The 26,814-nt window shown below is 38.1% G+C and overlaps 1 protein-coding gene across 4 annotated transcripts in view; it reads right to left on the bottom strand.

Annotated features, from left to right (window-relative positions):
- LOC117180358 (ubiquitin-like-conjugating enzyme ATG3) overlaps positions 1-26,814 on the bottom strand; it is a 266,878-nt gene that overhangs the window by 27,575 nt on the left and 212,489 nt on the right. The gene's annotated exons all lie outside the window — the stretch shown is intronic.

The raw sequence follows: 26,814 nt of genomic DNA, 5'->3' as shown, positions 1-26,814 counted from the left end.
AGGTTCTCCCGACATCCGGCTACGCCTTTCTTTGAGCCTCGTTGTTCATACATTTCTTGCCACACAGGTTCAATTGCCCGAACAATCCTATCATTTAGGATGTCGCCCGGTATCCCAGAGTCACCGTTCTAGACACCTCACCCAGGTGCCATACCGCCAAACCGTGCTTTCGGCACGGTTTTCACACCTCCGTTTGGGGGTTAATTCCTTCGGGACCACCCCTGGATAATTGTCCGCGACTGCCTATTTATTTTTGTAACAATATTCAGCAGAAACCCTTGGTAGAGGAGCCCTCAGGTCGTGGACAATTATCCAGGGGTGGTCCCGAAGGAATTAACTCCCAAACAGAGGTGTGAAAACCGTGCCGATAGCTGAGTGGCACCTGGGTGAGGTGTCTAGAACGGTGACTCTGGGTTACCGAGCGACCTCTCAGAATACGCAGTCTTATCCTTGCATGCGTGGCTCTACAAGGATGGACGAACCCCTTTCCCTAGCTTCTCGTGGGAACAACAATGACAACACCAAACATAGTTATAGTAAGTGCGGTTCAAAACAACAGGACGCACAGGGCTCCCAACAATGGTTCGGCCAACAATGCCGACCAAACTAGAGCTGGGGAAGTCAATGAAAATGGATTCAATCCGATGGATCGGCGGGATCTCGCGACCTTTGGGTGGACGGAGCAACTGACTCACGATTTGCTAGAGTGCTACGATGCGAATGTAGCCCCTGAACGGGGTTACATGGCATGGCTGCATGCTCTGTGGTGCGAGAAACAGCCGAAGCTATCACACTTTTCGCAGCAACGTCTGCGAAATCATGCCGAACTACTCCGAAAAAGGGGCTATGTAAGCGGAACGCCTAAATGATGAAGATCCTAAATGATAGGATTGTTCGGGCAATTGAAACTGTGTGGCAAGAAATGTATTAACAAGGAGGCTCAAAGAAAGGCGTAGCTGGATGTCGGGAGAACCTGCTCATCGACAGATGTGTCTGCAAAGATACAGCATTCTACCAGCGTGACCTATCGATGGCCTGAATTGATTATCGGAAAGCTTTCGATTCGACCTCCCATAGACTTATCATCTGTCTTTTGGAAATCATAAAGTTTCATCCGCAAATAGTTAGGTGCATAGAGAGATTGATGCCGCTTTGGAAAACCAGATTTACTATCTCATCTGGAAAAAATCGTGTGACAACTAGCAAGGTCACCTTTCAGAGAGGTGTCTTTCAGAGCGACACCATGAGCCCACTCCTCTTTTGCCTTACATTATTGCCACTATCTCTAGCACTGCGCCATTCCGACGGATAGTTTTGCGGCAAACACTCGGACGTGACTTCAGTATTAGGAGTGAGCAAAATGCATCAAATCTTATCTATGTCGAGTACTCACTCCTGAAAGCCCGGATTAAGAAAGCACAAGAGAAAAACTTTCGTGAACAGCTCCTCGATAAGAGGATGCACAATATCTTCCACATAAATGTGAAGGATCAGTCAATGTCTTATGAGCTAACGTTTGCTTTCCTTAAATCACACGGACTGAAGCCTGGTATGGAGGGTTTCATTTTTGCATGCCAAGACGGTGTCATTTCCACTTTAGCATACCGTCACCAGCATTTAGCTCACATACTGTCTAGTTGTTCAACTCACGCGTGAACGACCTACATTCAAAGGCACAATGCGGTCGCATATACTGGAACTATATATTCTCGACAATTGTTTCTGTTTCTCACTCGAGGCGACCGCACTATCTTCAGTTCTAATGAAGATAATGAAGTGATTTAAATTGGAGATAGTTAGTTGCACAATCTGTGATAATTTACTATTTGAAGGAAGTATGTGCTTCTTGTTGTCTTCGTACAAATTTCTATATTTGAAGTCAGTTTTTTATATAGGGAAGCAAACGTGGTACCGTTTTTTCAGGGGATCGGCCTTGGTTTTCCTCAACACAGGGAAAGGGTTTGAAGGCCAGAGTGAGGCTCAGAGGCACAAGTTGGGTAGGTCGGGCTGAGAAAAACCGAGGACGATCCCCTGAAAAAAGGCACCACGCTGGGCTCTCGCACTTGCTTTCCTATATAAAAAAACTGACTACAAATATCGCGATTTGTACGAAGACAACAAGAAGCACATACTTCCTTCACATTGTAAATTATTGCAGATAGTTCAACTAACTACCTTCAATTTAAATCACTTCATTATCTTCATTAGAACTGAAGATAGTGCGGTCGCATATTTATTCGCAAAAAATGAACAATTATTTTGTTTTTTTTATAAAAAACTATCCTTCAAAGTTCACCGTTTTTAAAAGCTATCAAATGTCCTCACTTTTCATCGTATTTTCAGATCTGTAAGCTACAAATAATTTTTTGGAATATTTCTTTTCGGCTCATTAAAGTACAACATTTGCAGTTTTAAAATGATATCTCTTTGACTAACCTGTCATTTTTTCTTTATATACTTATTCAACGTCAAAGCCAGAGGACTCGAATTTTCTCGCCAATAGTAAATGTTGTCTTTTATTCTATCAACCACTTAGTGGGGACCATCAACGTCATATTTTATCATCCTGGACGAAACCTCAGGAACTATTAAAAATTTTAGCGTCCTGTCGACAAAAATCCATTTGTCCCCTCATGCGAGTTTTAGTCGTTCCTTATCGCCATCATTAAGGTAATTCATGTCGTACACAATTTTGAAATTGAACTTCACGCTCATAATTTTTGATGACTTTCTAGTTCCATTTTTATCGGGATTTTATCTTAGATTTTTTTATATTCAACATTGACTTGATTTGTTTCGAGCCGCTCAAATTTGATTTTCGTTAATATTCAATTACTGTAATTTGTGTATCTCTTAAAAACATATTTTAAAGGTTTACAGAATTTTGGTGTGAATGAGTTTTAGTGTGTTATGAATCGCCTGCTTATTTCATTACATTTTTTTTAATATCTATGAAAATATAATGGCAGTGTAATTCTTGAAACAGGTATTTAAACTCTTTAAATTCATATAAATAACTTTTTTTACGAATCAAGAAAATCTTTATATTTGGCGCCCGAGCTTTCCTAAGTTACATAATTTTGAATACTATTATTGTTTTGATGTGAAGTTAGGAGACAACACCTGTTACTACACGGTCAAAGAAATTGCCTTTGTGTGAGCCTCTAGATAATGCAGCATGTAAACGTCGTGATCAAAATAGACTAAACATATTATCTTTAAGCCGTAAGGTTTGGTAAAATATTTCACTGTTAAAAGAATTTCCGAAGTTTATAAATGACTAATTTTTGATAATTCTCTTGAGGAGTGAGCAGAAATTTGGTTTGAAACTCGAAGAAATACGATCGATGATTTTGAAACTTTTAAAACAGAATTTCTTACAGAATTCTATTCGATCCCTATTAGAGTTAAATTGAAATCAAAATGGCACTCCAAACGATTTGATCCTAGAAAAGTTTCAATAAAAACTTATTTTTTGAGTCAGTTCAAAGAGGTCCAGTATTTCATAACCCAAATGGAGCAGTTTGAGATCAACTATTGTATTGTACAACAAATGCCCATTCGGGTGAGAGAGGTATTGGCCGTTATCGATTTTGGGGACATAAGCAAAGTTACGCAATCACTTGCAAATTTAGATCTAACTCATGAAGAGAAAGTAAATAACAATAAACGTCAACAAAATCAGTCGCATTCTTTCAGTAATGATAACAAGAAAGATAAATTTACAGCACGAAATATTCAGGCACCAAAGCTTATAGGAGTGACTTTTGACCCTACAGTGTATAATCCGGTACACTCTTGTTGTTCTAATATAAATGGTGCAATTGCAAATATTTCTAGCAATGAATCTATCAAGCATGGTGCACATAATATTATATTAAATCCTACTTGCGACAAAAGTAACTCTGTCCTTTTTCCGAACATTAGCCTTCCCCCACCCCCATTGCCAAATACGAGTTTTACAAATCCACCTGATGATTTAAAATCATACTAGGTGCGTTATGCTCAACTCTAATGACGCACCAAGACCCGTATGATTCGTTTAAGGACCTTACTAGTGATAGTAAATTTAACTCTTAATCTAATGTAAAAACAAATATTTCCATAATCCCGCAATGTTTGCAAATAATAATTACCAGTTTTTCGGTCCCATTTTATGCTCTAGTGGACATGGGCAGTAAAATAACGTATGTCTCTCAAACATACTATAATTATTTATCGCAACACGGGAAAATAATTAATTTACCGTTTTCTAATGCTGTTTTGGTTACCGCGATAGGAAAGAAACCTACTACAATTAAGAAACAAATAATGTTGGAAATTCATGTAGGCGATTTAAGTTTGAACGTTTGCCTTTTATTTGTACTTCGATTGACCAGTAATATGATTTTAGGAAATGACTGCTTATTAAAAAACAAGGCAATATTAAATTACGATGATTGGAGTGTTACGATAAATAAGTATATCGTCCCTAAGCCAGCAATTTCATTCGGCCGGCCTTCGTTTGAAAGATTAGTCACATCTGTTGATGATAATATCACACACATACAAATTATTCAATTTAAAACACCTTGGTATATTGATCCAGCTCATAATGTAGATGAGAATTCTGTGCTGCAATTAATGGATAATTTGCACCATGGAGAAATCACAAACAAGATTTCTGATAATATTGTTGAAATTACCCCAGCTTTTATTGAAAATGAATATATAAATAATAAATTCGGAGTAGTAAACTTCGACAAGCAAGCATTGATGTTGTATATTGCTCAATTAGACATCCTGAGAGCAATCCAACTGAGCATATAATGAGAGAACTTGGCAGATTTTTCAGTACCTTTTGTTCACATTCTCATTCAGTTTGGGCTAAGTATATACCAGAAATTGAGTGCTTTCTTAATATTACTACTAATCATAGTACGGGATATACTGCGCTGGAATTGCATTTCGGAATCAAGCCATCTGACCAAGTTCAGAAGTTGATTAATTTTCCGGGGATGGATGATATTACATATGAGGCTAAGATTCCTTTGGCCCAAAAACGAATTAATAGACACTTTAATCAGCGTCAAACGAAGCAGAGATCTGTTTCGTCTATTGGGTTAAAAGTTTGTGACTTGGTTCTTATCAATGTTCCCCATCAATCCAAAGCTCAAGATAAATTTACCAAAAAAATTTTCCATCTATATTTTGGTCCGCATACATTAAAAAATTTATAAAACTATAGATGAATAATTTCGAAGTAGCATTATTTCCCGGGCTACACTTCTGTTCCGATGTTCATGAAAAAAATTGTGAGTTTTCATCATTTATGTATGTACAACTCAGTTCATTACTAATATGTTTGCGACTACGAGAATTTATTTTTGCATACTTTCAAATACACGAAAGGTAACCTACGATGCAACACCGACAAAAAACGATTCGTCTATCAACCTTTAGTTCTAGATATTACCGATCAGGGGACCCTAAAATACAAAATATCAATGGAGCAGAGTTCAGCATGATCCCTGAGTATGGTGTCAAACAGTCCTCGATGGTCGGTGTAACTCTTCTCACCTGCATAAAAAACGACATACGATGCAACACCCACGAAAAAGTATCCTTTTCTCGACATTCAGGCATGGATATTATTTGGGGGGTCCCAAACTACAAGGTATAAAAGGAATAAAGAGATCGGCATGATCCGTGAGCATACTGCCAAACAGTCTTCGAGGGTCCTCGGAACTCCTCTCGCGTCCATGAAAAGTGACATTTGGTCCCTCTTTTCTCGAAACATGGCGTTTTTTAGACCCACTGTCTAAGGACTTTATTTGATCAGGATATTATAAACTACATTATACTACACTTTCAGCCAATTTGCCCGGTACCATATTTTCCATAGATGTGTACGGGGCCCTTTACACGAGATTAAAATTAAATTTAAAATCATATTCCCCATTCAATAATAAAATTAATGTCCAGAATTATTATGTAAAAGAAGTTGTAGGCTCCAGAAGCTACGATCATGATTCCTTAAAGAAACCAATCCCGACGCAACCGGAACGTGTACGTCGACCACTTTTGCTCCTTCTATTCTAGAAGGTTAGCAACAACAGGAAATTTACTTAAGATACAGCGTGAAACACTGTTCCTGAAAATACAATCTCTAGCCGCGGATGACCTTCCGCGGCAGGCAGCACAGTTGGAGGTGGAGGTTTCACCTCTGGATACTTTTTTAGAGCTACCGTCTCTATACAATGTTAGTATAAACAGTGTTGACGGACCAGATGGAGTGATCCCAGAACAACAAACTTTTGCATCTGGCTCGCGATGTACTGAGACTGATGCTGGAAAGTCAGAATTTTTTTGAGTTGGCTAAGAAACGAAGCCTTCATACATCCAAAGCAGCCGATTATGAGAACCACTCGTTGAACTTTGTAGCCTTGGTGCTGCCTAATCAATCCGAAAAGAGCTCGATATTTTGCCCGTTTTTCTTCCTCCTTTGCCATGATATTAACATCAGCCAGTGCTGAGAATTCAATCAAGTAAATTATCTTGGTCTTCAAATCTTGGAGGATAATATAAGGCTTTGCCAAGAATACACCGGAAATCAACATTATGTGAAAGCTACTGTCACTTCGCTATCATATGAAAATAATACTAAGGTAACAAACATAAATTATAAACATAAATAAATTTCAAATTATATATATAAATTATATAATTTTAATTACAAACTATAAACATAAATATTATAAATGGTAAAGATTGTTACTCTATGGAAATTTATTATCAAAACGCTAAAGGATTAAACAATAAATTAAAAGAAGAACTTATGATGAATTATATACATAAGATACTTCTTTATAACGAAATATTGTACAAAACCAAATATCAACTCGAATGTATTTTTTCATTATGAGCATTTTACAAAGTATAGAAAAGACTGTCTCAGCTCGATAAGAGGGGAAATGCTCATTTCAATAAATAACAAATTCAACTCGTACGAATTAAGACTAAATCTTACGATAAATCTGAATGCTTTCATTGACTACGCAGCTGCAAAAGTTATTACGAGCTCTAACACATTTATAAGACTGTCAATATATATCCCTCCTCATATCATTCTATGACTATGGTGAGTTTTTTTAACAACTAGAAGACTTAGTAATTTTCTTAAAATATCCAATTCTTATTATGGGTGAATTGTATGCAAGAAATTTTATTTTACCGGGGAAGCATCAAACTTTTGGCCAAAAAGCTGCTCTGTTTGATTCTCTTATGAAATCTCTAGAGTTGGAGAAAGTTACCAATATGAGAAACATAAATCGATTATGTTTGGATTTAATATTCATTAACCTTAATAACTGCCACGTTACTCGCGCTATTTCAGTGGTAAAATAGGATGTATATCATCTAGCACTAACAATCGTGGTAAACTCTCTTAAATTATCCTTAGGTCATTTGAACTTCCAGACAGGTAACGCTAACACAGTTAGGTACAATTACAAAAAATAAATAAAGCAATACCATATAGAAACAGCGAATGGAAGGAATTATACAAATAAGATATCCCGAGATGGTCTGTGATTTCTTATATCCAGCAATTTTTAACATACAGTACAAGTTCGATAACTTCCCCTCCGATAAGTGTACACTCCCCATAAAATGTCATCACACGTACGGCACGCACACTAATTGTAGTTTTCCCACTACGTGTGCTATTTTGCTCATGATTTACACATGCGCGCACCTAATGTCGTATTACTAGAGGGGAACCCGATAAGTTCGTGATTCCTGGAATTTTCCGCCCCTACAACCCCAAAGTTGGAAATTTATCGGACTTGTACTGTAATAGATAAAGTAGTCCCAAAAAATCACGCACTCAATAATCTAAAAAAATTTCCTTAATTCTACTCAAATGAACTAATATGTCAAATAAAATGCATATAAGATCACTGTTAAAAAAGCTTATTATTATGTGCTATAATAATTATACACAAAGATCGGAAAAAGCCTTTACTGCCGACCCAAACAAATCTTGGAGATACATAGGTGAACTAAAAGAGGAAAGCAGACTTCCAGGCATAATGTATATTCAGGACACTAAATTCGATGAGCAGAAAAAAATTGTAAAGGCGTGTGCAAAATACTTTAATAATTTTTATACTTAACCAACATCCGATTACATTCCTGTTATTAATAAAATACATATAGACTACAAACTAAGTTTGGATTAGACAGATGTTAGAAATGCATTAAAAGTATAAGATAGGACCTATGCATTCGTACCTTTGAGTCGGTTAACTAAAAATTCTGATGGCAGTTCTTTACTACTTCTTGTACCGACTAGAAGTACTAAGGAGTCTGCACTCGACTAATAAATGAGCTGGGTTGCGATGTCATTAATTATTAAAGATAGTCATTGGCCAGGAACGACGTTTTTAAACGGCACCATCAACGTCACACCTTATTTTTGAGTGAGTATCAACGGACGTCGGACTTTAGTCAATGGACCACAGAACGCGAATTTCATTGACCTAACGACTTATAGATGTGTAGCCATTTAAATTCAAAACCAGCAAAGATCGTTTCCTACTGTGAAGGATGTGTCGATTCTGCAAAATCAACTTGGTGTACACAGACCAGAAACGGCGAATATGGCCCAATACAGTTCTCTGCGAAGTTCGGGAATTCAGGGAAAAATGTGAACCTGACAAAGTTACATCCTATTCTAAAAACAAGAAATTTAATCCTTGCCCGCTCGTGCTTTCCCTCTGGCGAGTGAAGTGTAGTGCTAGCCATCAGTTAGGGTAAGTCAAATATAAAAATTACTTTTGGTTTTCTTGATTCCTTTGGAATTGTACCATTTTTTCCATTTTATTTTATTTTAATTTTAATCAATCAAAATGAAAACTAGAATCAGTGCATTAGTTATTCAAAATAAAACTCTTTTCATCATTGTGACCCAATGGTAATAGGGCATCCGAAAAATTGAAAAATCTTTAATTCGTAATACGAAAGTCATGACCCCACGAAATTAAACAGATTAATAAAATTAATTTGGCAACTTGAACCTCCAGTACCTTATAATATTTAGAGCTACATCACAGGTTCTGAATATATAAAAAATTATTATCTCGTACGTAAAAAGCAGATGGTATATCGTTCAAATAGGATATAAACCCTTTTCCACTTCTGTAACGTTACCGTTTACTCGGAATTTTACACAAATAAAAAAAATCAATTCTTGATTTGCTGATGATATTGAAAAAGCTTTTTTAATGTTCATAACAAAATTTTAAATCATGTTGAAATAAGTGGACTTCACATTATTGAAAATATACGTGTTTTTTAAAATTAATATTCTAAATCACGCTTAATAAATTATGCTATTATTTGTTGAAAAAATGACAACTATGCGTTAATAAGACTTGTGTCTTGCGATAATAATATCAAAATTTGAGCTGGTTTTAGCTTCTCATTTTCCTGGGTATCGTAGTTCACAGGGCATCATAGCCCTAGTTCGCAAATAAATAAGGTTTTACAAAGTTCTCAAGAAAATTCATTTTAATTTTCGACTGGAAAATTTTTATTTAGCCAGTTATTTTGCGGGCTTAATCTCTAACAATTAATTTAAAAATTGAAAAGTGTAAATTTGAAATCTGAGTGCGTGATTTTCATTGTTACGTTCAATCATGTTCTCTCAAAGTATCCAGACAACAATTTATATTTTATTTAGTTCTGCTAACTTTAAATTAAAACATGAGCTGCTTTTAGCTCTTCGATTCATACAACTAGCAACTTGAGTTTTAATGTTTTTTACTTTAAAAACTAAACTCTGATTCTAGTACGTTAGTCGAATAAAAACATGAGCTGCTTTAGCTCTTGGTTTTTATTTAAATAGAAATTAGATTCTAAATTTCATTTTTATATTACAAGACTATTTTTAATTTTTCTAAGGTTGAATTAAAACATGAGCTGTTGTTAGGTCTTGGTTTTTTCACGATATCAGCCAAATACATAATATTACTTCCTGAAGAAATTTCAACTACTGCTTAATGAAATTTTGCGTCCCGCGTTATTCAGACCAAAATCTGAGTTGCTTTTAGCTCCAGGGTTTCCTGAGCGTCGTGATTCGCAAGTTATAATTACACTTTAGTTATCCAATTGCAAACGCAGGGTCAAGTATTTCGCGGGAATTCAACTCGAGACAATTGACGTCAGTATTTAATTCGTGACATTTATTTCCGACTATAAAATAACCTGTGATAAACAGTGAATTACTGAAATTTATTATAGTGCATTAGCTCACCAATAAATTAATTCTACTATTATTTGGAGGCTAATAAGCCTTTAATTGACAAATTTAATGAATAATGATATGGCTTCATTTCGACCTACATAGTTGTACCAACAAGGATCTTGTGTGGCATAATAACAATTCTTTAATTAAAAATAATAGCAGTCTTAGGAAAATTTTAACACGTAAAGCCAATCTAGCGAGCGAATTTCTTCCCATCTTTTCAGCGATCACATGTGTGAGGTGAAGTGGATACCGTGTTCTTTTATGTATGCATTTTAATCAGATTTATTATATTTATTTGCACGTTTCCCTGTTTTTGTGGTGGTCCCTTAGGAGTTGTTGGGAAGGCATTTCCAGCTTAACCTCGCTCCTCCCCACAAAGCCACACATAAGAAAAAGCATCCTGACGGCAGAAAAGTACATGAACGATTAGACCGCACTATTAAAGATAATTGAGCAGACTCTGCTAAGCAATCACAGAGGCATACTGAGACAACCCTAAGTAAACCTAACTTCAAAATAAAATTACCGGAATTGGTCAGGAATCAAAACTCAGTTCCCATAGATCCCATGTTGGAATTTAACGAAATTGCAAACGATGAGGAATTTCATGCGATCTTCGATTCTCCTTTACCAGGGCTGAAGCTCTGATGTCAGTAACCTACCGACGTTCGGACCGCCCAAATTAAATCGGCCAAGGTAGCCATTGAGAGGACCAAAGGTGCTGGAATCCAACAACTAGAATTAGTACAGGTTCCAAGTTAATCGTCGACATCGCAACTGTCTGCTTGCCTAAATGGGAAGAGAACGGCTGGAAAACCTGGGACACGAAAGCTCGTTGCCAACAATGCTAAATTCTGACAACTAAAAGCAGTATGCGATTTCGTGCAAAAAACGAGCACCTTCCAGGAAGAAACGACGAAATCACGCTCACAGTGAACAGTTCCTCAACGGCTTTCGAAGAACATCAAAAATAAATGCAGGAGGTCGAAAATTTAAATAAACAAGATCAACCAGTAGTCCATATCACCTTAGGATGTTGCAAGGTCGTCGCACCTCAGCGATGAAATACAGTGCGTTTTACGCACCTTTCCGAAGAAATTAATGCTCCTCACATAAAGTATCATAATCACATTCATCACTGTTTACAACTCCCTTGCCTTCTGCAGCAGTGGTAGCACGGTGAACAACCTTTGCAGAGACAACGAGTGGGGAGGACGAGCTCAATAGCCCAATAGGAGGAAAAGAATATTATCAGCTACAAAGGTTATGTTGTTTCAAACCCTGCCTCAGAAATCAAAATTTCCCTCGCCGGTTTCAAGACTGAATCTTGAGGTATCCTATATAGATCCATCTATAGCCCAGAACGAAATAGAAGGATCCTCGACGCTACAATTACACTTATTTTATTTCAGCAGACTGCGAACCTACGAATGCGATCGTCAAACTCCTGGTAGCTACCAAGCGTCTTGATCTACAAGACCTCTGGGAAAGCCGACCTCTGAAGGGACCAATCCTGGTCACTCCTAACGGTCGATACAAGACTTATTCTATCGTTGTAAAAACGAGACATTTCGATGAACTTGACTGGAAGGACGTGAGTGCTGAACTAAGGAACTTTCGCTTGCTTTTGAAAAAGATAAACAGACCCTCTCCAAGAAAATTATCCTGCGGCCCCTGAAGGAACAACCAATACAGTAACATGTATCGGGGATGCCCCTGCCCAAAGTACAACTACCGGTGTAAATGTTTCAACCCATGTGAAGTTATTGTGAGTGAGCCCTATTAAAACAAAACAGAAAGAAAATGCCTTAAAGTGTTAAAAATGAAAAAGTCCACAATTTCAAAAGCGGAAATGTAGCATAAAACAAAACAAAAGCAAAGAATTGTTTTCATGTTTAATGTACAACATTATCTATAATAAGTTCAAACCACTATACGGAAGTAGCCGGGCTTCAATCAAAAATCACATTACTGTTTGATATAATGTCTAAGGCGCTTGTGTGGATGGGGAATTAAAAAATCACTGCTGAGCATGTACATGTCTATTTAAAAAAGCACCTAAGCCAACGATACTTTAAGCCATTAAACCTTCCGAAAAGTTATATTATAAGTTGCCTACCTTCTTACAGTACAATTAAAAAATTGTACTGTTAGAAAATAATTCATTCAACAAGCATTGTGAAGGGAAATATGTGTAAAGTAAGCATTATTAAAACATAAGCCAGCCTGAAAATTTATTCATCCAAGACAATAAGTGAGATTAAGATAGATAGGCGCGAAAACCAGAGAGAAGAAAAGAGAGAAGACAATACGAATCACTGCAAGGAGAGTACTTAAACATATCTCCAAACGTGCTTCGTATGTAAACAAAAGGTTTATTTTCACAGTTGATCTGACCTATAATAATTGATCCTCAATAATAATATATAAATCACCGTTGCCTAATTAACAATGTCTTCTTATTACGAAATATTTTTAAAGTTATTAACTGAAGACAAAGACAGTTATAAACTGATGAAATAAATGGAATAAATTGGAAACAATTAATAATCAATAGTCAATCAAATTCAAACTATAATTTAAAAACGTTACCACCGCCTCGACCCCTTATTTTTTATTACATAGCAACGGACGTCGCCCTTCAGACGGCACGAACCAACATCAACCAATCATCGGACCTAATTTAACAAGTTTAATTGACGCACGCAGAAAGATATACGAACAAACGTAAAACACTTTCAGATCTTTAGTCGACAGAAGACAGAACGCGAATTTAAGTGATCTAACGACTTATAGACGTATTTTAATTCTTGAGTCAGTGCATTAATTATTCAAAAAAACAATTTTCATCATTCAGATTCAATGATAATAGGGTAGCCGAAAAAGGGAAACCTCTTGTATTAATGCAGCTTGAACCTCCGGTACCTTATTATAGATATAGCTCTATCACAGGTTCTAAATATATTATGTAATAATTATTATCTCGTACGTAAAAAAGCTCTTCCATATAAGCTCACCTGTGGTACGGATTGGGTACTCAGTTTTTTGGCCAAACTAAATGCAGATCTATTATCCGGTCCACTAACATATAATTATAGCTTGTCACTTGGTGAAGACATTTCTCCATCACGCTAGAAGGTAGTTAGGGTGTGTCCAACCTTTAAGTGTGTTAATAAAGCGAATGTAATGAATCATAGACCAATCTCGATTATAAATAAGTTTTAAAGCGTTTGAAGCATGCTTGTCGAAGAAAATCGCCGCAAAAATTTCACCGTATTTTATAGAATTTCTACATGGATTTGTCAAAGGGAGATCGACTACGATGAACTTAGCGGTATTCACGCCATTTATTTCTGAATCACTGGGGCAACGCGCACAAGTTTATTTCGTGTATTTAGATAATTGAAATGTTTCGTCAAAACAAGTCATGCAAAGATTATCGAGGAACTTCATAAGTTCGATCAACCAGGGAACCTGGCTATCCTGATGCAGAATTTTCTTTCTAATGGACTAAACTATGTACAACATGCTGACTGCGGCTCAGCCCCGTTCATTCCATCATCTGGCATGCCACGAGGCTCGAATTTAAGGTCTACGCTATTTACTTGTTTGTTTAACAATGCGATAAATTCTAGATAAAAAATATGCTGTATGCAGATGATACGAAAGTACTTATGAAAATAAAAATATTAAAGGATTGCCTTATCCTTCAGAGAGAACTGAAGGAATTCATCTGATCATGTATTTACATAGGTCTAGAATTCATGTGATTGAAGTTCTGAACATTCAAATGAACGAAATTTTTTACTGATGAGTTTGCAAACCAGGAAAAGTGCTAAAATATTGGTTAAGTTATTTTGGAAATAATTTATTATTGAAACAATAATTAAAATGAATAATTTTAATTGCAGTTGGAACAGTACTTATGCGTAAAATATAGATGTCGAAAAATATCTCGTTCATTTTAACGTTCAGAACTTCACGTACATCTGGAATTCAATAAAAAAAATGTAAAATCATAACCTTCCATAAAACATAAGAATAATTTTTTTCGATTATGATCTGCAAGAAGTCACGATACAGCGAGTTTACTTGATACGTCATCTAGGATTGAACCATAGCTTCAAATTTTTATTTAAAGAACACGGAGAAATTATGGTGCCTGCAGCAGACAAAATGTTAGGTTTCCATTTAAGATCCTGTAGAGAGTCTTAAAATAAAGAAACCCTTATAGTGCTTTTCACTTCTATATCTAGATAAAAGCTCGAGTACGCAGCACACGCCTGGCTTCCGTTTAATCAAAATGTAATTGATGCGTTGGAAAAGGTACAGAAGCATATTGTTAAATTCCTAACATTCAAGGAAGATTGCACTTATCCCCCACGAGGTAGCGATTACAAGAATTTATGTAACAGAGTGTCCCGAACTACTGTCTAAATTAAACATTGCAATCCCTAAAAAAATCATGGATCGTATGAATTATTATATGTAGCACCTACGAATAAATCAGTGGTTCAAAACTAACAAACTTATAAAATTTGTAATTTCCTAAACAAATTCTGTAAAGGGGCCATTCTCGAAGTGGACCTGTGTGATATATCTCTTCAAGTGTTCATAATTAAAGCACAACACTATGTTGCGAATTTCATTCACGATTTTAAATTAAATTAAGTTAGATAATTAGGAACTATGACAAGGCACAACTGTTAATTAATAATGATTATGTAATCCTGTAATTGGCCTCTATACTATTGGGTAATCGCTTAATGAATCAAATGAAAGTGTACGCTCTATGCATTAGTTCTTGGAAAAATTAGCTCTTCAACCATCTTAAGCGACACAAAATTTAATTGCGGCTAAAGGAAGAAAAAAATATATCACTGTCGAGAAGATGATCCATCAGATATAAAAACTGGAGATAACTTCCTTTTATTAACCCTTTGTGGCAGAGTGGTAACCCATATTACCACCTTTTTTATTCACAACTTTTTTCTCTAGATTCAATGTTTTTGAAGTAATATAAAAAAAGTGTTGTTGATATCGGATTTAAAGCAGTGTAGAATTAAAAAAAAAACATGACGAATTTATGGCGTAAAATTATAAATAGTTATAAACAAACAAATTTCGAAAATTTCTCTTTTTTACGAAAGAATTCATTTTTGAACGACGTATTGAATATATTAGAATAAAAATGGTTACTGTGTGGTTTTTGGGGTTGTTGATTGCGTATTAGGAGCCATGTTTGCAAAATTAAAAATAGCGGATTTAATACCCAGATAACAATTCGTGCACGCATTCACGTGAATGCGCACACGAAATGTTTGTAATAATTCACCACATCTAAGAGCATTCTGTGAATGCGCCTTTAGTACGTGCACAATGCGTCGTCAATGTCAGCACGTATAAAATCACCCAGTGACGGAATTCCGAACTAACCGAAGCATACATGCGTGCACTATGAATGCAGTTACAAATCTGCTGAAGTAAATATAAATTCACTATGATTATCCATTAAAGTGTTTGAAATTGGGAATTTAAATAAATACGAACAAGAGAGTGAAAAACATTACTTTGTGCAAAATAAAAAAATATTTTTTAAAACATAAAATTAAAAGAAGTTAAAAAATAATATTAAGACAGGAAGATACAAGTTCATTCATAAGCAGGTAAGAACTTATTATTAATAAAATAAAATGTATGTAATCGAAACAAAAAATAAAGTTGTTAGCGAATAGGTTTAAATTTGAACAAAAAAATCTAAATTTACAATAAAGATGGAATAATTATATTTCCAGCTAAAAAATTAATTTTCAGCTAAAAAACGAATTTTTAACAAACAGGTAAAATTTCAAGAAAAATAATGAATATTTAATTATTCATTTTGTAATTACTATTTATTTAATAAAAAGAATTCTTTTTAATACCCATTTTGAATTCCGCGCCAACCAGGGACAATGTAGGCTCGACACTAATGCAAGCGTAGTAGCTAATGGCGACCACATTGCCATCACTGGCGGACTTTATAGTGCTTGTTCTCTAAAGTCTAACGACTCTAAAGTAATGCCAGTTCGGTGGTTTGACGCTTTTGTCGAATATGGAAATTAGACGGAGATTTATGTTGATCTTGCATTCGACACAAGAATATTTAATAGGTTAGTATCCTCTGCGCGTGCGAAGATAGTCCTAAAATTGTTTATTTATAATAAAATAAAGTACGAAAAAGATTTAATTTGCAAGTTTTGCTTCAGAAATGGAAAATTATTACATATTTAATAGGGTAACTGAACTATTTCACGCAGAAACACTTGATATCTTGTAATATAACACTTTATACATCTCTTTTTTGTATTGGTAAAAGTAAAACCTAAACTAAAAAAGAAAAACCTTTATCTTTGACCTCAAACAATTGGATCCCCCGCGTCAATTCGTTTCGTTACCCTATTAAATATGCCATAATTTTCCATTTCTGAAATTAAACTTTCAAATTCAAACTTTTTCGTGCTTTTTTTTATTGTAAATAAACAATTTTAAGATCCTCTTCTATGCGCACTGAGTGCTTGCATCATGCGAGCATGGTGCGCTAGAATTGTTATCTTATTAATTTATAAAATCTGACTTCAAAATCGTTATCAGAGCTTTGCTCCAGGGATTTTGCTGTTATTAAGGTGATGCTCAGGGGTGGAAGCGGGAAAAAACTAGAGATTGCAATTGCCACAGCGTATTTCCCTGGCGATGCGGATGGATCCCCACCTTCTAGAGGTGGGGGAACACAAATATCAAAGACAAAGTGAGGTTCTCGATATGAGTCTATGCTCAGAGCGGCTGAGGAGTAGGGTAGTGGACTGAAGAGTCTTTGATGAGGAGTCTCTCTCGGACCACAAATATATACCATTTCAGCTAAACCTAGTAAACAGTGGTTTCAAAAATCAGAAACCCTAGAAATACGCTCTGGGACTCTTATTAAAGAGGAACTCAGAGGAAGGCTAGTGGAATTTCCCACAAACTACGGCAGTATTAATGAGTTAGAGCACGCCGCGGATTTTCTACGGAGAGCTCTGACTACATCGTATGAAAACAATTGCCCCACAAGCACAGTTAAGTCTAGGAAAGGAGCAGAATGGTGGAATACGCACCTGGAGAAACTCCGCAAAAAAACAAGAGCGCTGTGCAATAGGGTAAACAGAACCTAGTTGCCTTCAGACTGGGACATCTATAAGACGGCTCAGTATGAATACAACAAAAATATAAGGAGGTATAAGCAGGAAGACTGGAGAGGCTTCTGTGAGGAATCGAAAGATATTCCAGAAACAGCAAGGCTCCCGGGTTTTCAGCGAATTCAAACCGACCCAGAGGAGGAAGAATCGGGCCGAGAGTGGAGAAGGGCCGATTGGAGTTTCGCTTCAAAGTTTGTAGACAGCAAAAAGGTGGAATGGGCCGTGGGGTCCTTCTGCCTCTTTAAATCACCAGGGGCGGATGGCATCTACCCATTGCTTTTACAAAAAGGCCTGGAATGTATCATCGCTTCTCTGACGAAGCTATTTAGGGCAAGTATCGCCCTAAAACATGCGCCATCGATATAAAAGGATGGTAGAGTGGCCTTTATTCTCAAACCCGGGTGGGAGGGCTACACTGCTGCAAAAGACTTAAGACTGATCAGCCTAACGTCTTTTATACTAAAGACGCTGGAGAGGCTGGTTGAGAGATATATCAGGGATAAGGTACTTTTGGCCTCACCGATGCACAGAGGGCAGCATACTTTTCAGGCAGGCTGCTCGGTAGAGAAGGCACTCCATGCTGTTGTGGCAAAATTGGAGCAGCAGTTGGAACAAAAGGGGTATGCTGTGGGAACATTCTTGGATACAGAGGGTGCCTTCAGTATTACCCCTCCAGAAGTCATCTGTCGGGAAGCTTTGAGGTGTGCAGTACCAAACCAGTTGATAAGCTGGATAGGAAGTATGTTACGCCGAAGGAGACTCGAAATCAGATGGGGTGAAGATCCAGTTAAACGAGTAGCGCCACAGGGGCTTTCACAGGGAGGTGTCCTGTCGCCCCTCCTCTGGTGCATAGTAATGAATGGCCTCCTTCGTAGGCTTAATAAAGAGAGTTATTATACTCAGGGATATGCGGATGTCTTTGTAATCCTGGTTAGGGCGGCTTATCTAGAAACTTTGATGGGCCTTGCAAGGTCGGCGCTGCGTATTGTAAAACTCTGGTGCGATAGCTCAGGGCTCTCGGCAAATCCGGAAAAGACCAATATGGTCATTTTCACGAAGAATTACAAGATGCCGAAAGTTGACGCTCCTGTTTTTTGTGGCAGGAGACAGACCTTCTCAGACTCGGTTAAATATCTGCGAGTAATCCTAGACAGCAAACTGAGCTGGGCAAAGCACCTGGAGACCGAATGCAGGAAATTCTTCACGACTTTCTGGATGTGTAGGAGAGCTTTTGGGTTGACGTGGGGAATAGGGCCTAAAATGCTTGCATAGCTCAACACGGCTGTCATCAAACCGAGGCTCCTTCATGCAACTGTGGTCTGGTGGACACGGGCAGAACTCATAACGATGTAGGACAGACTGCGACGATTGCAAACGCTAGCGTTTAGGGGTCTGACGGGAGCAATGAGGACTACGCCTACAGCAGCGATAGGCTTCATGTTCTGCGAAGCACCTCTTCACCTCGCGATAACTGCAAAAGCGGCACACGCGATCGGCCTCCTGGCGAGAGTAAACAAATGGACTCGGAGGGCTAGACACACCTGGCTCCCGAATGATAACAGCTCACTGCCGATTCTTGAGATGAGGCAGGATGCGTGTAGGTAGGGATGCGTGGAAGGGAAATGGTATTCCACTGCTTCAAGGGGAAATCTGATATACGGATGGCTCCAGAGGAGAGGGAGGGTCAGGAGCAGGAATTTATGATAGTGCGAGGAGGAGGGAAGTGGTGGTCCCGCTTGGGAGACATGCTACTGTCTTTCAGGCGGAGGTCCTTGCCGTTCTTCGAGGTGCTGAGATATTATTAGAGGAAAACGCGGCTGGAAGACAGATTACGATTTGTTCGGACACCCAAGCGACACCATCTGCAGTGGGAAAACCAGATATAACATCAGAACTGGTTTGGGAATGCAAAAAGGCATTGAACCAACTTGCAGAAAAGAATAAAGTGGTTCTCATATGGGCCCCTGGTCACACAGGGATCAAGGGCAACGAGAACGCAGACCAGCTGGCAAGAAGCACAGAGAATACTGGGAGCAGGTCCAGGGTTGCCTACAGGCGAAGTCCATCCTGGGCTATACGTGCAGAATGGACAGAGCCAGGGAAATCCTGGGTTTGACAAAGAAAGACGTAAGGACAGTGGTTTAGATGGTCACTGGGCATCACCACCTGAACTACCATATGCACAAAAGGGGACATAACACCACTACGGAGTGCAGGAGATGTGGCAGGGATGATGAAACATCCTTGCATGTAATATGTCAGTGCCCTGCTTTGGCTAGGCTCAGGCATCAAACCCTTGGGTCCTTCTTCATGGTACCTGAGGAAACTTAAATACTGTCGACGATTGACTTACTGGGCAACAATCCTATTGTGTGGCACAAAAGGATTTATAGCTTGAGCGCCAGGGGAGCTCCATAGGGGGCTTCCTGCCCGCGTTACAACTAACTAATAATTTTTTCAAATTCGCCTTTTGAAGCCGCCATTTTGAATATTTAAAATCTGACTTTAGATTCGTGATCAGTAACCCCGAAAACCATCTAAAGTGCATATATCCGTAAAATTAGTTTGATAGAAAATTGTATTCCGAAAAGGATTAATTGGAAAAGAACCTAAGAAAAAATTTGATGATCAATATAAAGGGCCTCATAAATCCTAGAAATCGTAGGAAAATGAAACGTGAAAATGGACATAAAAGGTAAACCTGCAGTAGTGAACGTCAATAGAATTAAACTTTTAGACATACAATGTTAAACCGTTAATAATAATGAAACGAAAAGCCCTTATAATTATCATTAAATTCAAATTCATCTGCTCATGTTATTGCTATATTTACTTCACACCGACATTTTCGAAAGAAATGACAGTGATATTCCTAAATGTCCACGAAACCTTAAAAGCATAGATACAACTAGGGATATAATGCTCAAATTTAAAACCATAGGTCCAAAAGACCAAACGATTTAAATAAGAAGACCGCTCGGATACCAAAACTCATCCTCGCCTCGCGCCTATCTGGTTATATTTTACTGGACGAAGTTCTAGCTCTCATTAAACAGGTACTTAGTTTCTTACAAAAAAGTATCCCTCTACAATATATTATGCATGGTAATAAATCATTAGAGAAGAAAAATATTAATATTAATCAAGTTCATAATAAATCAATAATGGCGTAATTAAAAATATCCATAAGTAGAATATGGGAAGACATAAACCCCTCTTCTTTGGCCACGAGTTGCATATATTCACAAGCCGATCTAGACAAATTAATAAATCATATTATGTTTCATACGGAGAAAGCTGTGGTGTTAAATACCTTAGTAAGGGGAGTAATGGGACAACCTACAAATAATCAGGGCATTTCAGTATTTAACCTACTAGATGGAAATAAAATAGATCAGATCGCCCAATCTTCATGGGTAACATTTGGGACTATTTTTACAAACTTTGGCAAAGCTAGTGCAGGATTAGTATGAGTACTAATAATCTTTAGAGGAATGAAATTAATTGCAGATACTCTAATCCATGGTTATACTTTACAAAAAATATTTGGTTGGGCATTCTATCTTTTAGGAACCTTTTGGGACTCCGCGACTATTTTATTGTTACATCTAGGAAAGCGATCACCTGCTAAGATACACAATAACGTAGACTGACAGGCGCCTATGGCATCGGTACATCATGCACTCCTCGAAGCGCAGAGTATTTCATTGAACACAACTCGATATCTTGACTCAAATACAGGCGAAAAAGAAGCCATCCTACTCACTACTGATGCTACTCTATATCCTCATTCGCAACTCAAGGAATCTCGTAGTACTTTTAGATACTCTATCCAACCTTAAACCTTCCTCAGTATTTCGTATGAATCCCACAAAAACTCTTTTGAATACATTTTTTCAGCAAAAAGGATAACCTTCTCTAGAATACAAGTTATCAATTGTTTTAGATTTCCACAATTAATATATTTGTGTCCAACTGCAGTATCAAACACTCAGAGAAATGGATGGCTGACGCAATCCATTTTTTGATGGTTAAGGAATAGATGGTCAGAAAATCTGTTCAGATTGACAGGCCAGCCAAGTCCGTTGGTCACAATGACCATTTTAAATATTTGGGTGTTCTTTGGCCACTGCAGCGATGCAATTGGACCTTTCAACTATCGAATAGTTAGCACAGCTAATTACTTGGCCGGTGGTTTCAAACGTGGCTCCCTCATCTATTGCGCTTTCGTTCTATGAGTCGTTAGCGTCCATGGTGTCAGAACTAAGAATTTCAGAGCCGAGCCTGGCAGCTCACATAAGTCAAGAGATTATTTGTGTTGTTTTGTCGATATTTCAAGCATTCATGTCGTGTTTTGTGATTTTTCAAATTATATTAAGTCGCACTTTCTCATGGAGAATTAATTAAGTGTTCTTCGACGTGAAATCTTGTGCTATCAAGAAAATAACAACTCGACGGTTATCTCAGCGTCTTCTAAGGACAGGCGATACTAACCTCAAAATAATTTGTTAACATATTTTTTACAACAATTTACGTCCGCTCGAACTGAGATAACGAGGTGAAAATTTGGAAAATGAAACAGAAGGCCATAATGAACTTTTACTTCCTGTATATGGACGTGAATTTTTGCAAAAAATATGTCAAAAAATTATATTAACGTTAAAATAGCATAGTCTTAATGATCATAAGCGGAACGAGTCATGTTAGTCGCTCTTTGTAAAAACACACCATTGGCAACATGGCTGAATGCTCAAAGATCTGAAAGAATAAAACAGCGGATTATAATATAAAATCCGAAAGAATATTATATACACATGTTTATATTTCACAAGTAAAACTCATATCTGGTGTCCAATACACAGCTTCTTTCAATCAGTTTATGTAATCAATCTATCAAAATGAAAAAAATTTCCTTTTAGGAATACTTATCCAAATAATATTTACTGGGGATTTAAGCGCATCTAGTTGGCTGCACGGTCCATCTGAAATAGGCGGGTCAGACAACACAACGGCGCGGTGCCATTTTGAGCAGTTGCTATAACAAAGGTAGTTGGATGAGGCAGCCATCCCGCTGCTTCCCAACACCACCGTGTTCTTTAGAAGTGGATACCTCAGCCAACTAGGTGGATGGCGCCCCATTATCTAACAATATTGGCTACAGTAACCAACTTACGGGTCACACTATCCAATCATTTCTCTGAGTGAATGTTATGTAGTTATAGTACTGAAAAAAATGAAGATTTAGTCAAACAAAATGCAGCACGAATTCTATTAATGGCGATAACAGAGGGTACAGATTATAAATTGGAATCATTTCGACGTTCATTCAGGAGCGAAATATGCAAAAAATAGCAAGGACTATGTGCAGGACACAATCTTCCATATGTCTTCAATTTACTACATTACATATTGAAACATTGACCGAAAACTCTACTCAGATAGAAATATTTTCTATCGAAAATATTAAACAACAATTGAAGACACAATGTTATTAGAATCAGAAGGAGAAGAAGCTATAACTACTAGATTTCAAATCAATTTTAATGAATATAAGGAGAGGATGCACTTCTTTTGCTGGTCAGTGTTGATAGGCATACCACTGTCCTATTAAGACAGGAAAAGTGGAACCATCGTTTTCCGGGAGTGCTACGACACGAAAATTGTAGAGGCAAAAAAAATAAATTGCCATTCATTAGTCCACCCCCACTTAGCATCCGAATCCCTTCACTTACCGCACTGTTGCGCCTGCAAATTACAATTATTTGTTTTGACATGTGTTTGAAAATTAATTAGAAGATTTGATCAAAGAAATGCCAGAATTGTGCACGATGCACTATGCGCGTTTTAATTTTAAACAAGAAACAATGATACGTGAGATATTTTTAATGAGAAAAATATATCTAGTATGTTTTTAAAAAGTAGCCAGTTAGTAATACTTAAAGATTGAAAATACGCATTGTCAAGGCACGATTACAACGCCGCATTCCCACCATTTGAGGCTAAGTGCATAATGCATTAAAATAATGTAAAATATCTAAATGTATTAATAGTAGTAGATAAACGTTTATTTCTTTGCCAGGTGGCCTTAAAAAATTTACTTGCTTACACTTCCATTTTTTATACCAAATGTTCTTACAACTATCTCTCAAAAATTAACATCCATCAACACCTTATAAGTAATCTGTTCGCTTCTATAGCCTAACCTTCCTCGATGCGCCTCGCCTCGCACACATGTCGCTCTTTTCTCGCTATGCCTCGCATTCTCTGCCTCTGCGTCCGCGGCTAACAACTAATACTTTACTACTATTTACAATATTTACAGTTTTCTTCATGCAACAATACCACCATGCTTAACCTACTCCTCTCCTTTCCACCTCTGCACATTCTTCCAACCAGTCTTCAACTTTTGCATCGCCCTTCCCGCACAATTCACACATTCTCTTCTCTCTAGAAAGTCAAAACCTGTTATAATTCTCCATGCAACCGCATCTCATTCTCGCTGTAAGTTCCTGATTTCCTTTCTCTCCTTTTTCACACAAATATTGCGCTTTCTCCCTTGACATAATCCACACATAGTTCCCGTTAAACCTTGGCTCTCTTATTCTCTCATCTCCTTCTGCCTTCTCTTTCTCCATGCCATTCTTTTGAACCAACTTATATACCTTCCTTCCTTCCTCGTGCATCCATCTCACTCCATCCACCTACAATTCATTCGTTCTAAAATGCCTTTCCCTTTCCACCTCCATCTTTGCACCACTACGTCTGTTCTCCTTCTTCCATCGCATATTTACATGCTCGACTCCCTGTTATAAGCCCTAAGCTCGTTCTTTCTGTATCTCTCCTGACAATATAGTTCGGCGTATTCCTTGCCAACCCTAGTGTCCACTTTACATACCTCTCATGTATCCTATTTACCTCCTCACTTACCTTCCACCCCCACACCTCCACTGCGTAAAATAAGACATTCATCACTAACGAATCAAACAATTTCATTCTCCTTACAATATTATCTGCGAACAACCTATTTCCCAGCCCCCACACCTGCCTAATCAACACATTTTCCCTTCTCCCCCTCTCTTTTATATGACCTTCCACTCCCCCATTTCTTTGAAACAGGAAGCCCAGGTACACAAACTCTTTCACCTTCTGTACTGCTTTTCCCTTTCACGTCCACTCCCCCAAGCCACTAGCTTACTTTCCATATCCGTGATCAATAATGCAAAAAGCGTTAGGTTAAGCGCGCACTCTTGCCTTAAACCCCTATCCATTCAGAATCCCTCAGAGATTCCCTCCTCTCCTCTCACCCTATCTTTTGTCTCCTCATATACCTTCCTTACCCTCTCGATCAGGCCCCTCTTCACTCCCCCCTCTTCCATTGCCCCCCACAACCTCCCCCTATCTACACAGTATTCATTAGCGTAATTCCTCTATAATTTTCCTGCCTCTCCCTAACCCCTTTCTTATATAGTGGTACGAACAACCCCTCCCTCCACCCTCTTGGGAACCCCTCCCCTTGTATACTTTTTTCATTACCCCCTGCGGCCTCTGCCTTACTTCTTGTGTGCGTAACAGCCACGCTTCGTTCTCTACCCCGTCCAGCACTGCTGTCGCATATTTTTTCAAGTTCCCTATCTGCTTCTTTATCTCCTATAAAAATCTCCTAATAAACTTATTAATTCTCTTCCACACATCCCCTTCTATCTTCACACTTCTCAACTCCTCTTCCAGCTCTTTTTCCTTTTCCTGCTCTTTCTTCTTACACATCGCCCTAAACTCCTTTGTCATTTCTACGTACTCGTTCCTTTTCGGGTTCCTTCCTTCCACTTCCTGTACTTCTTTTTCGCCTTTCACTTCATCATTGTACATTCTTTATCATACCACGGCTTCACCATTCCTTTCTTCTTCTTCCTAAATACCTTCTTTTGCACACAACCTTTCACTTTCTTTTTTAGATCCTCGCATATCTCGTCCACCGACTCCCCCTCAAAGCTTACGTTGCCCAACTGCTCCTGATATTATTGTATACAGTCACAAACGTATGCATTACCCCTCCTATCTTTATAGCCCTCATTTGCACGCCCTCTTCTTCTCCCTCTCCATGAACTTCTTCCTCTAATTCATCCCTAACCCCTGTTATAATTCCCCCACCAGCCTTCCTTTCCTCTTCAATTTGATCGCCTCCTGTAGTCTCCACCTATACCCCCTTGGCAACTTTCGCTCTACTCTATTTCATTCCTTTCTCTCTCCCCGCGTCTCTACAAGTCCAATCACATCAAATTCCTGAATATACCTCCAGAAATCCTTATATTTCTTCTTTACCTCTGCTACGTTCTAGTATAGTGCCTTTAACACTCCTCCACTCGGCTTTACTCCCACCCCCCTACTTCCTACGCCACAAGTCCCCCTGCACTTGCTTCAACACATCCGTGTCCTCGTCCCATACCCACATTTTCTCGTCTAGTTTTATTTTCCGATACCCTACCTTCATCGCTCTCCCTTCACTCCTCTCCTTCCAAGTCCTTTATCCTACTTTTGTTACGCATAACCCCCAATTTTTCTTCCCAGCTCGCCGATTTCACCACCGCCACTTAATTCTCCTTTCTCCCCTCCGTCCTAAGTTTCCCCACCTTGTCTTTAACCCACCCTATGCTCTGTAGCAGAGCTTCCACCCCCTCCCTTTCTTCCCCGCTCTTTAGTCCCGATCCTCTTATTGCTAAATTATTTCTTCTGTCTTCTCTCTTCTCCCCATCCTCAACTCCATTGCCCTTATCCTTTTTCTTATCCGCTCTCTCCTTTTCATGCCTACGCTGTCCACTTTTTCTTCTATCATAATCTCCACCTTCTCCCAAATACCTTCCTTCTCACCCTCCCCCTCTCAACTGCTTCTATTGAGGACCTGATCTCCACCTTCTCCAGCCCTTTTACCGCCCTTTCCTTCCACCCCCTAATATCTTCTTCCATCTCCTTTATTTTATCCTCTTTTTCCTTTCTTACCGACGCTAGCTCCCTCTGCAATCCTTCTACTTTCCCACTCAGCTCTTTTACTTTCTTTTTCCATCTCTCATCTCTTACCCTCAGGACTTCCCTCATACTTTCTACCTGCTCCATAGCCCCCTTACCTCCTCCCTTAACCCTCTGATCTCGCCTTTCAGAAAGGCCCAAACTCCTGAATACACAACTACCCCGCTCCCTTGCAAACATAATCTCACTTTCCCTACTTAGCCGAATCCCACCCCACAAATAAAATGTAAATTAATTTTTAACTTCCCAATGTACCCCTCACAACTGTCCTCACCTTATAGACTTCCA

The sequence above is a fragment of the Belonocnema kinseyi genome, chromosome 9, assembly GCF_010883055.1.
Source record: "Belonocnema kinseyi isolate 2016_QV_RU_SX_M_011 chromosome 9, B_treatae_v1, whole genome shotgun sequence".
Taxonomy (NCBI): Eukaryota; Metazoa; Arthropoda; class Insecta; order Hymenoptera; family Cynipidae; genus Belonocnema; species Belonocnema kinseyi.
This window is presented reverse-complemented; position numbering and strand designations above follow the sequence as displayed.